General features: G+C 35.7%; 1 protein-coding gene across 7 annotated transcripts in view; it reads left to right on the top strand.

Annotated features, from left to right (window-relative positions):
- Positions 1 to 13,571, top strand: part of LOC131434739 (protein furry) — a 433,830-nt gene that overhangs the window by 200,933 nt on the left and 219,326 nt on the right. The window lies entirely within an intron of this gene.

Raw genomic sequence — 13,571 nt, 5'->3', positions numbered from 1 at the left:
TATGCTATCTGCAATTCAACATAAACCGCTAGGCATACGTGAAGTTATTGCTTTTTGCAATACACTTATAATTAGTACCGAAGTGCTAAGTGTTCCCTGACGTGCCGAACGACAACAAGTTTCGACTAATATTGGTTGTTTTGCACTGTAGTGTCTAAGACGAAATGTAAAGGAAATGAAATTTGTTATATGCCCTAGCGCAAAATAAGGTTAATTCCTAAATGACCCCATCTGAATCGATTAGTATTAGTCGAAACTTGTTTTAGTGCGAACAAAATCTTACATCGAAAAGCTGCGATTACTGCCAAAATTACACAGCAAAATGAAATTCTACGAAAAGATAGTGATGATGACTTTTGCTTAGAAAAATCTTGAATGCTTAAAATAGAAGGGGGGGGGGGGGGGGCGTTTTAGTCAGCAGGGGCGCGTTTTTACTATCAGGTGTACAACTTTGCTTCCGCCGTATTTTCCTAAATTAAAAGCTTCATTGCGAAAAAGTGCTTACAGATGTATTATTCAAAGTATTGTCCGTCGCTAGCGACAACTTTCTCCCATCTTTCCCGCAATTTTCGGATCCCGGCTCGAGAAAAGGAGTCCTCTTTTGACGCTATCCATGAAGCAATCCATTTTTCCAACTCTTCGAAGGATTGAAAATGTTAATCTGCCAGGCCGTGTGCCATCGAACGGAATAGGTGGAATCAGAAGGGGCGACATCTGGGGAATACGGCGGGTGGAGCAAGACTTCTCATTTCAGCATTTCCAGGTATTTTTTGACCACTTTTGTGACGTGAGGCCGAGCATTGTCGTGTTGGAGGATGGCTTTGTCATGTCGCTCTTGATATTGTGGCCGCTTTTTTAGCGAGACGTTTTGAAATGGCTTGCTGACTCACTCCCAACGATTCGGCAAGCTCTTCTTGAGTTTGGCATGAATCTTCATCAAGCAATGCTTCTAGTTGTTAATCTTTGAAGGTTTTTTCTCTTCCACCACCATGTTTGTCTTCGCCATCGAAATTACCATTTTTAAAACGTTGAAACCACTCCCAACGCGTTCTTTTACTCAGAGCAGTATCACCATAAGTTTCTAAGAGCATTCGATGCTCTTTAGCTGCATTTTTTTTTTCGAATTGTAATGGGAAAGTAAAACTTCCCGCAAATGGTGAAAATCGGGCACATAAACAGACAATTTCGAGCGTGAATAAGCCGGTACACCCACCTATCGGAAAACGGCGTTGTACGCCTGATACTTGCCCCTAATACACACACTATGAAATGTATACGGGAAACAACACGGAACTAAAAACTAAGCTAAGTCTTTAATCATTCTTCATCGTGGAAACCCAAAATAGGAGTCCACCGTACTGAACCCACCGGTAACCCGACCAAAAAGTACAGTGTACGAAATGACATTTGAAATTTTGCGAAAAAGAATCGCTAGGGCAGGACTCAAACCCGCAATCTTTTGCTCATGATAGAGATGCTATACCAACTTAATTTCTCTCTTACATGTCGAATCATGTTTCAGAAGACAACCTGATTAAGTAGCGCGAAACAATAGGACTTTGTATGCGTCGATAGTTTCACTTTAAGAAAGTTGAATTGTTTTATTGCCGCAGGTATATTTTATTGCTAATGTTAATGTTCTTTGAAAGACGTTTCAGGTTCAATGCACAGGACGATGATCTTTCTATTCGGTTGTTGATGTACACTTCGAAAAAATCCTGTGATTTTACATCTTATTAGGTGCACGTAAATGGAGCGTCGCAGTTCACGTAAATTTAGGTAGAAGAACATTGAATGTTGTGTCTAAAATGACATGACATGAAATTCACTGAAATAATAAAAAAAAAAGAATACTGAGAGCGACTTGTACCGAGAATCTTCGGATCTCAAAGTAAAAGGTGCATTTGGATTCATACAGTCGCACCTGCTAACAGAATGCAAGTTACAATCGAAACCAGTAAAATTCAAGTTAATCTAACAATAAGTCATTACAAATGAAATTTTCGGTCATTTGACAAATTAGATCTTTATGAATTACATCATATGAAAGGTTAAGTCACCTGTAAAATTCAATTTTTTTTGTGTGTGCTCAAGGTCGATCTGGAAGTATTATTCTTTGTGTCAAGGAAATCGTAACACCACCCATTTGAACTCGTAACACCACCAAATTGTAACACCACCCACATAGAATTTCATTTCCATTTAGTGACACTCTCGGGTTGATGGTTATGGCGTTAATTAAAAACATTCAATAGAAACATATTTCAGTAATCTGTCAAAAATTGTGTGACCTTCGGTTCATTAGAGTGACGCTACTTTTTGATAATTAGAAACAATGGAGAAATTATTATTCTGATTTTTGATAAAACACTATTTTTTATGAAAAAACTACAAGGATCAGCCCCATGGGGTTGTTCGAGCCATTGATGTGGAACAAGGCCACCAAAATTCCTAATTTCAATTAATCGTCACACTTTTGAATCCGTAAATGCACGAGAGTCTGCTTAAATTGATCTTTATTTGGAACCACCACCGAACACGCGAACCCTGAATATAGACTCTATTTGTCGTGATTTGTATTTGGTTCGTAGCCGACGAAATTACATCAATAGCCCAAATGTATACAATTAAATGTTTGTACATGCTTGCGATACGGATATCGATATTAAAGCTTCTCTTCACCAAGCTTGTGTTCAAGTTTTGTATGCAAGCAGTTATTTTTATAGCGTTTCTCTACCATTACTACCATTTTGCGATTTCGGTTGAAGCGATAAAATATTTCTCATTATCAATCGAGTTAATCTTATATAAATTATAAATAAGTCTTAAGCACTCAAAATTTACCCTGGAGTAGTTGTCAATTTCTCAGGCGAAACGACATAACATGGGATTTCATCCAATCTTTCATGACACAAGATCAGGGCATAGCAATTAAAGCTTCAAACCGTTTTATGGCACTTTTTGTCTTGCTGTCTAGCAACAACCTACCTCTAGCAAGCTACGCGTAGGACTGAAACGTTAGCTATAATTTTTCATATATTCATAGCTTCGCGTGCTTCCAACAACTTCGCTTTTGCGTCGATAGACCAATCAGAGCGCTGCTTTCTCTTTGATATATCGCTTACTTCTTCAAAACCGTCGACTATGGCAGGGAAATCCGGTATGCCGGAGATTTTTTGCAGACAAAATAGGACACTGCTAGCTATTAATCAACATTTCAATGATATACAATAAAAAATACATGGCTATGAATATTGAAATCAATACGTAGAAATATTTCCAATCAAATGGTGACATAATATTAATAATTGATACAAAATTGACTGAGCTGTAAGTGTTTAAAACCTGACCACATTTCTACATGTATTTTTCTTGAGTTTCTAGTTTGCACCCCTATATAGAAAACAAAAATGTGTTCCACATTAAAATACTATGCATGAAAATAAATAGATCGATAAGCTTTATCTATGCCGCGTTTGCTCACAGCTGATCAAAAGCAACAGCATCTCGCTGGTCCACAGAAGAGCTTAGCACCGCATTCGCATCCACCATACTCTTCAGATTTAGCCCCTAGCGACTGCATCGAGGTCATTTCTGAAGTTGGAGCGTTTAGTTAAACTAAGATAAATTCGTGATATACAAATAGTTTAGGAATGTTAGTACGCCGTTTGAACAATTGTTTTGCTCTTCAAAGAGAATACACTGATAAAAAAATCGAAATTTGGAAAAAAGTGCTGTTCTCTTTGTCTGACCGGAGACTTTTTCGCCGACTTGTTATAACAACTGGTAGAATGTTAGGGCATTGATCATAATGTTTATCTTTCTTTTATGAGCTTTTAAACTTCTGCAAATGGAGAAAAATATAAATTATTCGATAGGAACACCACACTGAACAACTGTAGTTATGTTCTAAGAGGTTTGGAAATATGTTGCGGATTAAGTATTTGTCAACAAGCCAATAAACTGAACATTTGACAGTATGCGATTGTTAAACTTTCTTGGGTGTTTTTGAGTTGTTTCACCAAACTGAAGTACAATACAAATTCCTTATATATTGACTATATATGAACAATATTTGAGCAATGCTTCTATAAGTAGGACCGCATTTACTGCAAACTATACGGGCAAAATTCCGATTCGATTAATGAGCAATACGAGTCATGATTTAGGGAAAGGAGTGTATTTTTAATGTATGTGTATTATTAATTCAATTCCCTAGGCTTTGGATGATGAGCTACAGGGCGCGTACCTCCCTTTGGCGGATGGGGGTGGGAGTCAATTTATACTTCGTATTGACAAAGTCGGACCATACCGAGATCGATCGTTCGCTTATAAATGTGAAAGATGGAAATTATTATGTTGTCTGGATCGGTCACGGAGTGGACAGGACTAATAATGCTTGAAATTGACAATAGGTCATTAGGTGGTTTCGAGCATTCTTATGCCTGGAATTGGTCACCAATTTGAATTATCTTGATCCAGTTGGGATGAATATTAATATATCATATTCGTCCTGAGCTTGGTGAATTTAATTCAAAAAGGAGGACTAGTGTTATCAGGAATAGGAGTAAATTGACATCTTATGAACCGTTAAGGAACTCTCAAACCTTTCCGATCCGGTTCGGTATCGGTACTAATGTTTACAAATTGCAATAACGGCGAAACTGATTGATCAGGTGTAAATACACTCTCAAATCGGGAAAGGTTTGAATGTACCTAAATTTCTTCAACTTTGACACAGATATTACCTTTTAACTGAAAGTGTGAGATGTGTGTTTCTGGAAGAGAGCGGTTCACGTGGACCATTTCATACAACAAGCAAAGTCTTGGCATTACATTCCTTTCGTGGAATTTGGCCTTTCTGTTTCAACAGACTTTGCAGCCGATTCTTAGCGTACAGAATCATTGCATGGCTAGTACTATGGATCCTACTGACACTAAGAATCCTTCCAGGTCGGGGCTCGAACATACGACAGCTGGCTTGTAAGACCAGCGTCCTATGCATTGAACCGCCAACCCGGGTATTTTGCATACAACAACACTTAGTATTTCTTCACGAAATACATGTAGTTCTTGTTTCTTGGATGCGTGCTCAACACTAGAAGGCCCAAAACATAGTATAGACCTAAATTGCTCAAAAGCAGTCATATGATTGGAAGAAAAAAAACTGTGACAAAATAACTAAAAGCTAGTGCAGTGTGCCTTAGTGCATATACCGTTAAATAAAGAATAAAACAAGAGCACAATTAAGCAATCCTTCCATTGTGTACATATAGCGTCTTTGATGGGCAATCTAGTGTTAAATGCGCATCCTTACATTATATAACGAACTTACTAACACATGACTTTATTTTATTTTAATCACGAGAAACTACCGAAATAAAAGATTATAGACAAAAACGATATGGAGCCGATGGGTTACATGCTGGAGGATTTCCTCCTTCGTTACTAGTGTTCATTTGGGCACCATAGCCTAGTTCGTCTAGTATGGAAAGTGCGGATCGTTGTAACCACCCTCCTCGGCCAGAGCAACCCATAAAGGGAAAAAAATGTCTATGATTAATTCAATTCATTTAATCTTATCATTTTAATTTTCAAATAAAATATAGCATTTTTGAAGAACGACTAAAAATAACCTATTCTCTAAGTAGTTTTGTGTTGATTGCTTCAAGTTTGATTTAGTGATTGAAAATTTACTTAATCGAACTGCGCGAAAAAATGTGTGAATAAAAACCAAAATTCATATCGAAATCTTGCACATTTTTTGTTATAAACCGCGGAATGATTTTTCATTTTTTAATTCGTTTAAAGCCCCGTCTTGTTTAAAATATTTAGGTAGAACAATATAGTCTGTGTTTTTATATCTATGGAACAAATGGATTTATTTTTCGGTTTACGCTTGTTCTTAGGCTATTCGCAACGCTGTGATGGATATCGGTTCCAAAATGACAGGTTGTCGTATATTTTAAAACTGTCAAAAATGCTTGATAATGCGCGAAGATTTAAAATCTGCTCTACATTTGTCTGTTAATGTATTGGTGTTATGTTAACTCACTGTGATGTTTCAAATCAGAAACAAACAAAATAAATGATTTCGAAAACGATATAAAGTTTTGTCTCGAACTTCTAGAGAAAATTTCTCGATGATAGTGAGCTACAGTGCTTTCAAATAATACTGTATTATTCAGTGCAAAACATTTCGTGCTTATTTTGACAATTTCTGATATTTCATTCGACCCTTTGACGTTTCGCCTGTCAGATCTCGCTATCCACACTCACGTAAGAAATTTAAAACAGTGTTCCATTCGTGTTTCAAATTTTGATTAATTTAAAACAAATTCGTCGAGCAGTTTCAAATCTGTTTCAAATTTGTGCTCGAAAAATAGAACTAGATCTCAGTGTTGTGATTGACATGGTTTAGTCGGAGATCTAAAATAGATCAACCCATACGTAATAAAACAGCGTGGCGAACAACCTTAGAATGTTATTCTAGCTACAACAGCAAATACAAATATTTTAGAATACATTCTGATACATTGTATACAAAATGTAACGTAGATATTTGCCAAATGAAAGGTATTGCCGTTCTTACTCCATTCATTATCATCAATTCTCTGTCAGTCGGTGGATTGAAGACACCAGCAATGAATAATTATTAAATGAATAATTCTGAAAATCAAGTAAATATTTCAAGTAGTTATTGTTTTTCAATGTCTGTGTTTTGCCTTCCCGTTAATCTATTAGGCGATTCATGACATCACTTTTCTTTTTCGATAGAGAGAATCTCTCCGTATTGAGACATAGTTTTGCGAATATATGAATCGGTGACGCTTGAGGGAAGATCATGCACACGCACTTCTATAGCACTATATTCCATATATACTGGAATGTTGTAATGAAAGTGGTTTTCGCGGTTCAAATTTAGGAATTTTTTATATGGACTACTAGAAAGTTCCGTACAACAGAAAAACTGCATGTGGTGGGATCGACTGGGTACTATTTATTATAAGCTACTCAAATTAGGTGACACCATCACTGGTTCTATATACATATTATATTTGCTGCGTTTGGACAGAGCATTGCATGAAAAGCGGACGCAATATGAAGATCTTCATGGCGTAGTATTTTTGCTTCATGACAATGCAAGACCCCATGTTTCGAAAGCTGTAAAAGCTTTTTTTGAAATCGCTACAATGAAAAGTTCTTCCCCAACCGCTATTTTTTATCAGACATTGTTCCATGCGGTTGCCATTTCCTCCCATCCATGGCGCATATCTTGTCAGGTCAGTTTCAAAAACTACGACACCACAAAAAATCGAATCGATTCATTTGTCGAATCTGAGGAAAAGGAATTTATCGAACGTGGTATCCGAGTCTTACCAGAAAGATGACAGAAAGTGGTATATAACGATAGACTATACTTTGAAAAAAGGTTCTGCAATGATACTCTCACTAAAAATCATGCTTTAATAATTTATTCCAACGCTTGATATATTATAAATAGATTTATATAACGACATTTATATAGGTGTTTTATGTTATGTATGTTATAAATATTCTGATTTTATTTATCATATAGCCGTTTATCTAAATTTTACTCGCACCGACTTCATTTACAAAAGTATAGCCCTTGTCTTTGTGATTTTTATTGTCAACCCTGCAAACAATTGAAAGTAACCAGGTTGCATAGTGATTTCTGAAAAGTAGAGAAAAAATGCTATAAAATCAAATATTATTGAACAGTGGCAGCCCTTTCCTACCTATATAGAACTCTAATTGCAAAACATCATCATTGCGCCATATATATTTCGTATGGAAGGATGAAAAGAAAGTTTACAATACCCTATCTTTGAGAGGATATGGAGAGATTATTTCTTATTAAAATTTTTTTATACTTTAAACTGTAATCCTTCACTTATCTGAGAATTCAAAAAAATTAATACAGTGCAGAAAAAAAATAAATTTCTGCCACTTTGGCATCACTGTACGTTGGCTGAAAGTTTGTTGTTACTTAAAGAATCAGCCCACTCAGACAAAACAATACGCATCTCTCATGCACCGTTCAACTGTCGAATCTTTAGTTAGTCCCATACACTTCAAACTATTAAAGTATGGTTTAGTGTGTTGGAAAATTATGTTTACGTTAAAATTTTTCCCTCGAAGAAGCCTACAGGTTAAAGAACACTTTCATTTGTAAAGAACAATATTTTTTTGAGAATCGGTTTGTGTGTATCACTAACAGAATTTTATCTAAAACTTTCAATTTTATGTTACTCATACGTATGATTCCAATCCTATTTTTGACGGCCGACGCAATACGAACCCAAATTTTTTTTCTGGCTTCAATCACGCTGTATACGAACATAGTTTGTTCTTATTTGAGCTCTAATGGACCTAATAACAGTTCGCTCGCGAGGAACCATCAGATGCGATTCTTCTTTGACTAAATAAAACAAACGACCGGATAATTGTGATGTTTGTGCGTTCTACTGGAAGTTACCGATATACTGATTGCTGTAACACCTAAACTTACTTTCACGACCTATAATAAAGGCACTCTGGGTGGCGTGCTCGGCATATGGATGCCTCGTACACGCGTGATAAGCACAATTGTATCATCCATAGAATGCCTTATATGCGATAAATTTTTTGTTACATTCTCAGCACGACAGACCGTAAACAGTGTCGAAAAGATTTGCAATGCAAGTAACCGGCACACAACTTAGGCAGCGAAACAAAACGGTTCATCATCCGATATTAATAAAGAGCGTCAGTTGAAAACGTTTGATTTGTTTTGCTCTCTTTGTGTTATGATAATAATGGTCTTTCTCAAGTATCTGACAATATGAAAACATTTCAAAAGCAAATATTTTTCTCCCTGTATGAGAACATATATGCAAGAGCAAATCTCCTTGAAGCTCCACATCGCAGTATTATGAGACTAACTTCATTTTTTTGTGAGAACTCAGAACATAGCGTCAATATACCAGCCATTTCCTGTGCGAGTTGGAAAATGAGTCATATAGCCAATTGCTGTACTCGACTTTGTAACTGATCAATCGAAATGCCTTTGCTGATATTTGGGTTATCTACGCAACCCTTCTCTGTTAAAGACACCATCCATCATATTTCGTTTGTCAAGCGCTTGGAAGTTCTACAATAAATGGTCCATTTTATCCCTAACCATATGGACTACCCGAATAAAAACTATTATTGGAAAACAAAAGGATCTATTATTACAAAGCCACCCGTAAAAAAATAAACCATTGATTGTACAGCATAAACAATTGATTCACAATTAGATATATGGGTTACAATACATTTTATTGTATTTTGACAAGATTTTTTTCATTTCCAACGATTCAATATATTGTTTCTACAATTGAATTTATTGTACACGTGCTGGTTCAAACAATATGCAAACTGTACATTTTATTGTTTTCCAAGAAAACATGTATGAGAAAACTTTATGATTTGAATTGTTACGATACTTAACAACCTATACATTCTATTGTAAAAAGCATTTTCACAATTAATTGAATAGTGTATAACAATACATTAAAATATTTTTCAACGGTCAAAGTATAGTTGTGGCAGGTTTTGTAACAGCAAATCGTATTGTTCTTTTTACAATATTTTTTATTCGGGTGTATTGTTTCAAACAATATGCAAACTGTACATTTGATTGTTTTCCAAGAAAACATGTATGAGCAAATTTTATGATTTGAATTGTTACGATACTTAACAACCTAAACATTCAATTGTAAAAAGCTTGTTCACAATTAATTGAATGGTGTATTACAATACATTAAAATATTTTTCAATGGTCAAAGCCAAATTGGGGACGGTTTTGTAACAACAAATCGTATTGTTTTTCTACAATATTTTTTATTCGGAATACCACATATACAATACATTTAATTGTAAATCCTAAAAACAATATATTGAATCGTTGAAAATGAAAATTGTGCTATCAAAGTTCAATAAACTGTATTGAATCCAGCAGATCTGATTGTAGATCAATTGTTTCTTCTGTAAAATCAATGGTTTATTTTTTTCGAGCATCGAAAGCTTTGCGTTGAATACAGGAATACATTTAATTATTAAGTTTTAAACTGTTCAATGGATTGTGAACAACTTTTTTTAAGTAAGAATCGTAAAAATCGACTTTTAAAATTTTTCATAGATATTTTCTTGGAAAACAGTTTATAGTTTGTGTATTGTTCAGAATTCTATGAAAAAATAAAGTCAATTATAAATCATAAAAACAGTATATTGTATCGTTTAAAATTTAAATTTGGTCTATCAAACTGAAATAACCTGTATTGAATCCCATAGATCTGATTGTGTATCAATTGTTTCTGCTGTAGAATCAATTGTTAATTTTTGCCTTTCTCTATAGAAAGGTATTAGAATTGCTGAAAAAAACCATGTGTGTGTACACTTTTAGAAGATATTTGAACGCGCTCAATTTTCTCAGAGATGACTGAACCGATTTTAACAAACTTGGGCTCGTTTGAAAGCTACTGTCACTGTTCTCATACAAACAGGCAACGCAAATGTCAAGCACTAGTTTGGAAAAATGATGCTGACTGTGTGACATAAACACTTAAGCATGCTTTTGTGAACTACTTGAAACAATCTGAATCAATTGGTGTCAAAATTAGTGTCCGAAATTATTTAATAAAAGCATGAAATATATTTTCATGAGACTATTATGAAAGAAGAGAAAGGCATTATCACACCACTAGGTGGATTAAGATGGGGTTTTGCCTTTCTCATATAGAAAGGTTATGCAATCACTGTGAAAACAAAATGTCTGTGTGTGTGTGTGTGTGTGTGTGTGTGTGTGTGTGTGTGTGTGTGTGTGTGTGTGTGTGTGTGTGTGTGTGTGTGTGTGTGTGTGTGTGTGTGTGTGTGTGTGTGTGTGTGTGTGTGTGTGTGTGTGTGTGTGTGTGTGTGTGTGTGTGTGTGTGTGTGTGTGTGTGTGTGTGTGTGTGTGTGTGTGTGTGTGTGTGTGTGCGCGTGTGCGTATGTGTGTATGTAACGTTTTTTTGCACTAACTTTTCTCGGAGATGGCTGAACCGATTTCCACAAACTTAGATTCAAATGAAAGGTCTTGTGGTCCCGGATCCAGAAATATAGCGTAAAGTGGGTTAAAAATTGTATACCATCACTGAAAATGGGGAAAACTCTAAAAAAATTTCTAAATCGACCTCAAATCTTTTCCAATTTATAGTTTTTATCAGTAGACGGTCAAACAAACCGATTTCAATTATTCTTTTAAGTATCGAAGAAAATAATTTTGAAGAATACCACAGTATTATATATGATAGTATGATTGATATGAGAAAGGCATCATTACACCACTAGGTGGATTAAAACAGGTTTTCTAGATTAGCATCACTGTTCTCATACAAATAGGCAACGCAAATGTCAAGCACTAGTTTGGAAAAATTATGCTGACTGTGTGACATAAACACTGAAGCATGCTTTTGTGAAATACTTGAAACAATCTGAATCAATTGGTGTCAAAATTATTTAATGAAGGAATGAAATACATTTTCATGAGACTGTTATGAAAGAAGAGGAAGGCATTATCACACCACTAGGTGGATTAAGAAGGGTTTTACGGATAGTATTGATTAACTTTGGAGTCGATCAAACACGGGAAATCTACGATGTTTAATCTATCTGGTGTTATCTAAAATAACCTGTGTTAACCCACCTAGAGGTGTAATGATGCCATTCCCATTTCAATCATATGCTCTTATATAATACTGTGGTATTCTATTCAACATATTTCTTTTCGATTCTTGAACGAAACCAAGGGATTGTTTGTACATTGACTAGTATAACCTTCAGAATAAAACACGAGAAAAAGAAATAAGTTGCGCTATTGTAGGTACTTCCGGCCCCGGAACCCGAGAATTGGTAGAATCGATGGCGGTTCGTATGACCATCAACTAACATGACGTACAAACTCTACTAGTTTTTATTCAAATTTTGAAGATTTTGTATGCTTTTGACATCGTACTCCAAACGACGGTGTAAATTTTTCATTGAATTCGAAAATATGCAGTAATTTTAGGTAGGACTTTAAGTTTGGGAATATCGGTTCTGCAATCTCGGAAAATGTAAGTAATATCTATTTTTGGGTATATGACTATTATCTCCCGTCGTTAACCGAAACCCGGAAACCAGGATAGCCGGATTCGAGTTGTTTGGCTGCTTACTGATAATAACTACCGGTTGGTGTAGTTTTAGGGCCAGTTTAAAACATTTTTTTACGGTTTTTGTTTCGCCGCCTTAAGTGACAATAGAACATTTTTAACACACTTCACTCTATAATTTCGAAGTCATATCCGGACGATTGAGGAATTCTGTATGGAACAATGAGACCTTTCATTTGAACCTAAGTTTGTGGAAATCGGTCAAACCATCGCTGAGAGTGAGTGAGATAACTCACTAATAATGGTTATCGATTTGTGTTGGTTTGAGTCCAGTTTATAAATTTTTTTATGGTATTGGTTTTACCGCTTTAAGTCACTCCGGAACCGAAAGTCGGATCCGTATGAAGTTCAGGAGTTCCATATGGAACCACGAAACCTTTCAGTTGAACCTGAGATTGTGGATATTGGTCAAACTATCTCTGAGAAAAGTGAGTGATATTCACTATTTCCGGTGCTTCCGGAATCGGCTTAGTTGCTTACTGATAATAGCTACCGATTGGTAAAGTTTTGAGTCCAGTTTAGATTTTATTTTTCATTTTTTGATTCGCCGCTTTAAGTGACGGTGTATAATATTTAACACACTTTACAGGAAGTCGGATCCGGATGAAATTCAGGAATGTATGGGAATCACGAGACTTTTCATTGGACCACGAGACCTTTCATTTGTATCCTAATTTGTCAAAATCGGTTCAGCACACACATTCCGAGAAAACCGAGTAAGAATATTTGACACACACACACACACACACACACACACACACACACACACACACACACACACACACACACACACACACACACACACACACACACACACACACACACACACACACACACACACACACACACACACACACACACACACACACACACACACACACACACACACACACACACCGACGTTGCTCATTGCTCAGACATGACATTTTTTTTTAATGCAAGGAACGTCGATATCTGGTATTATATCAAAAAAAAAAGAAAATCGATTGTTGGGACTGAAAATTGAAATACATAAAACGACGAGATTTGGTGTTATCCAAAAAACCTGATAAATATCGTCTTTGGGAACTCGACAAATTTTGAAATTTCCTCAACCGATTTTTTTCTGAGTTTTTGTTTTAGAAATTCATAATGCATATCGACTTTGAGACTGCATGAAACGTCGAGTTCTGGTGTTAGTTCTGAAATTTTTTGTAGAATGCTTGAAACTGTTAGTTTGTTTAGGAAAAATGTGTATATTCCGTACTTATAAACGTTCGGCTCAAGTGGGTTTTTCGGGACCTAATATAATTGACTACTGCGTCTATCCTTTGACCGTACTGTTACATTTGACAAGCC

Source organism: Malaya genurostris, chromosome 3 (genome assembly GCF_030247185.1).
Source record: "Malaya genurostris strain Urasoe2022 chromosome 3, Malgen_1.1, whole genome shotgun sequence".
Taxonomy (NCBI): domain Eukaryota; kingdom Metazoa; phylum Arthropoda; class Insecta; order Diptera; family Culicidae; genus Malaya; species Malaya genurostris.
Note: the sequence above shows the minus strand (reverse complement) of the source record. Positions and strands in the feature narration are given on the sequence as shown.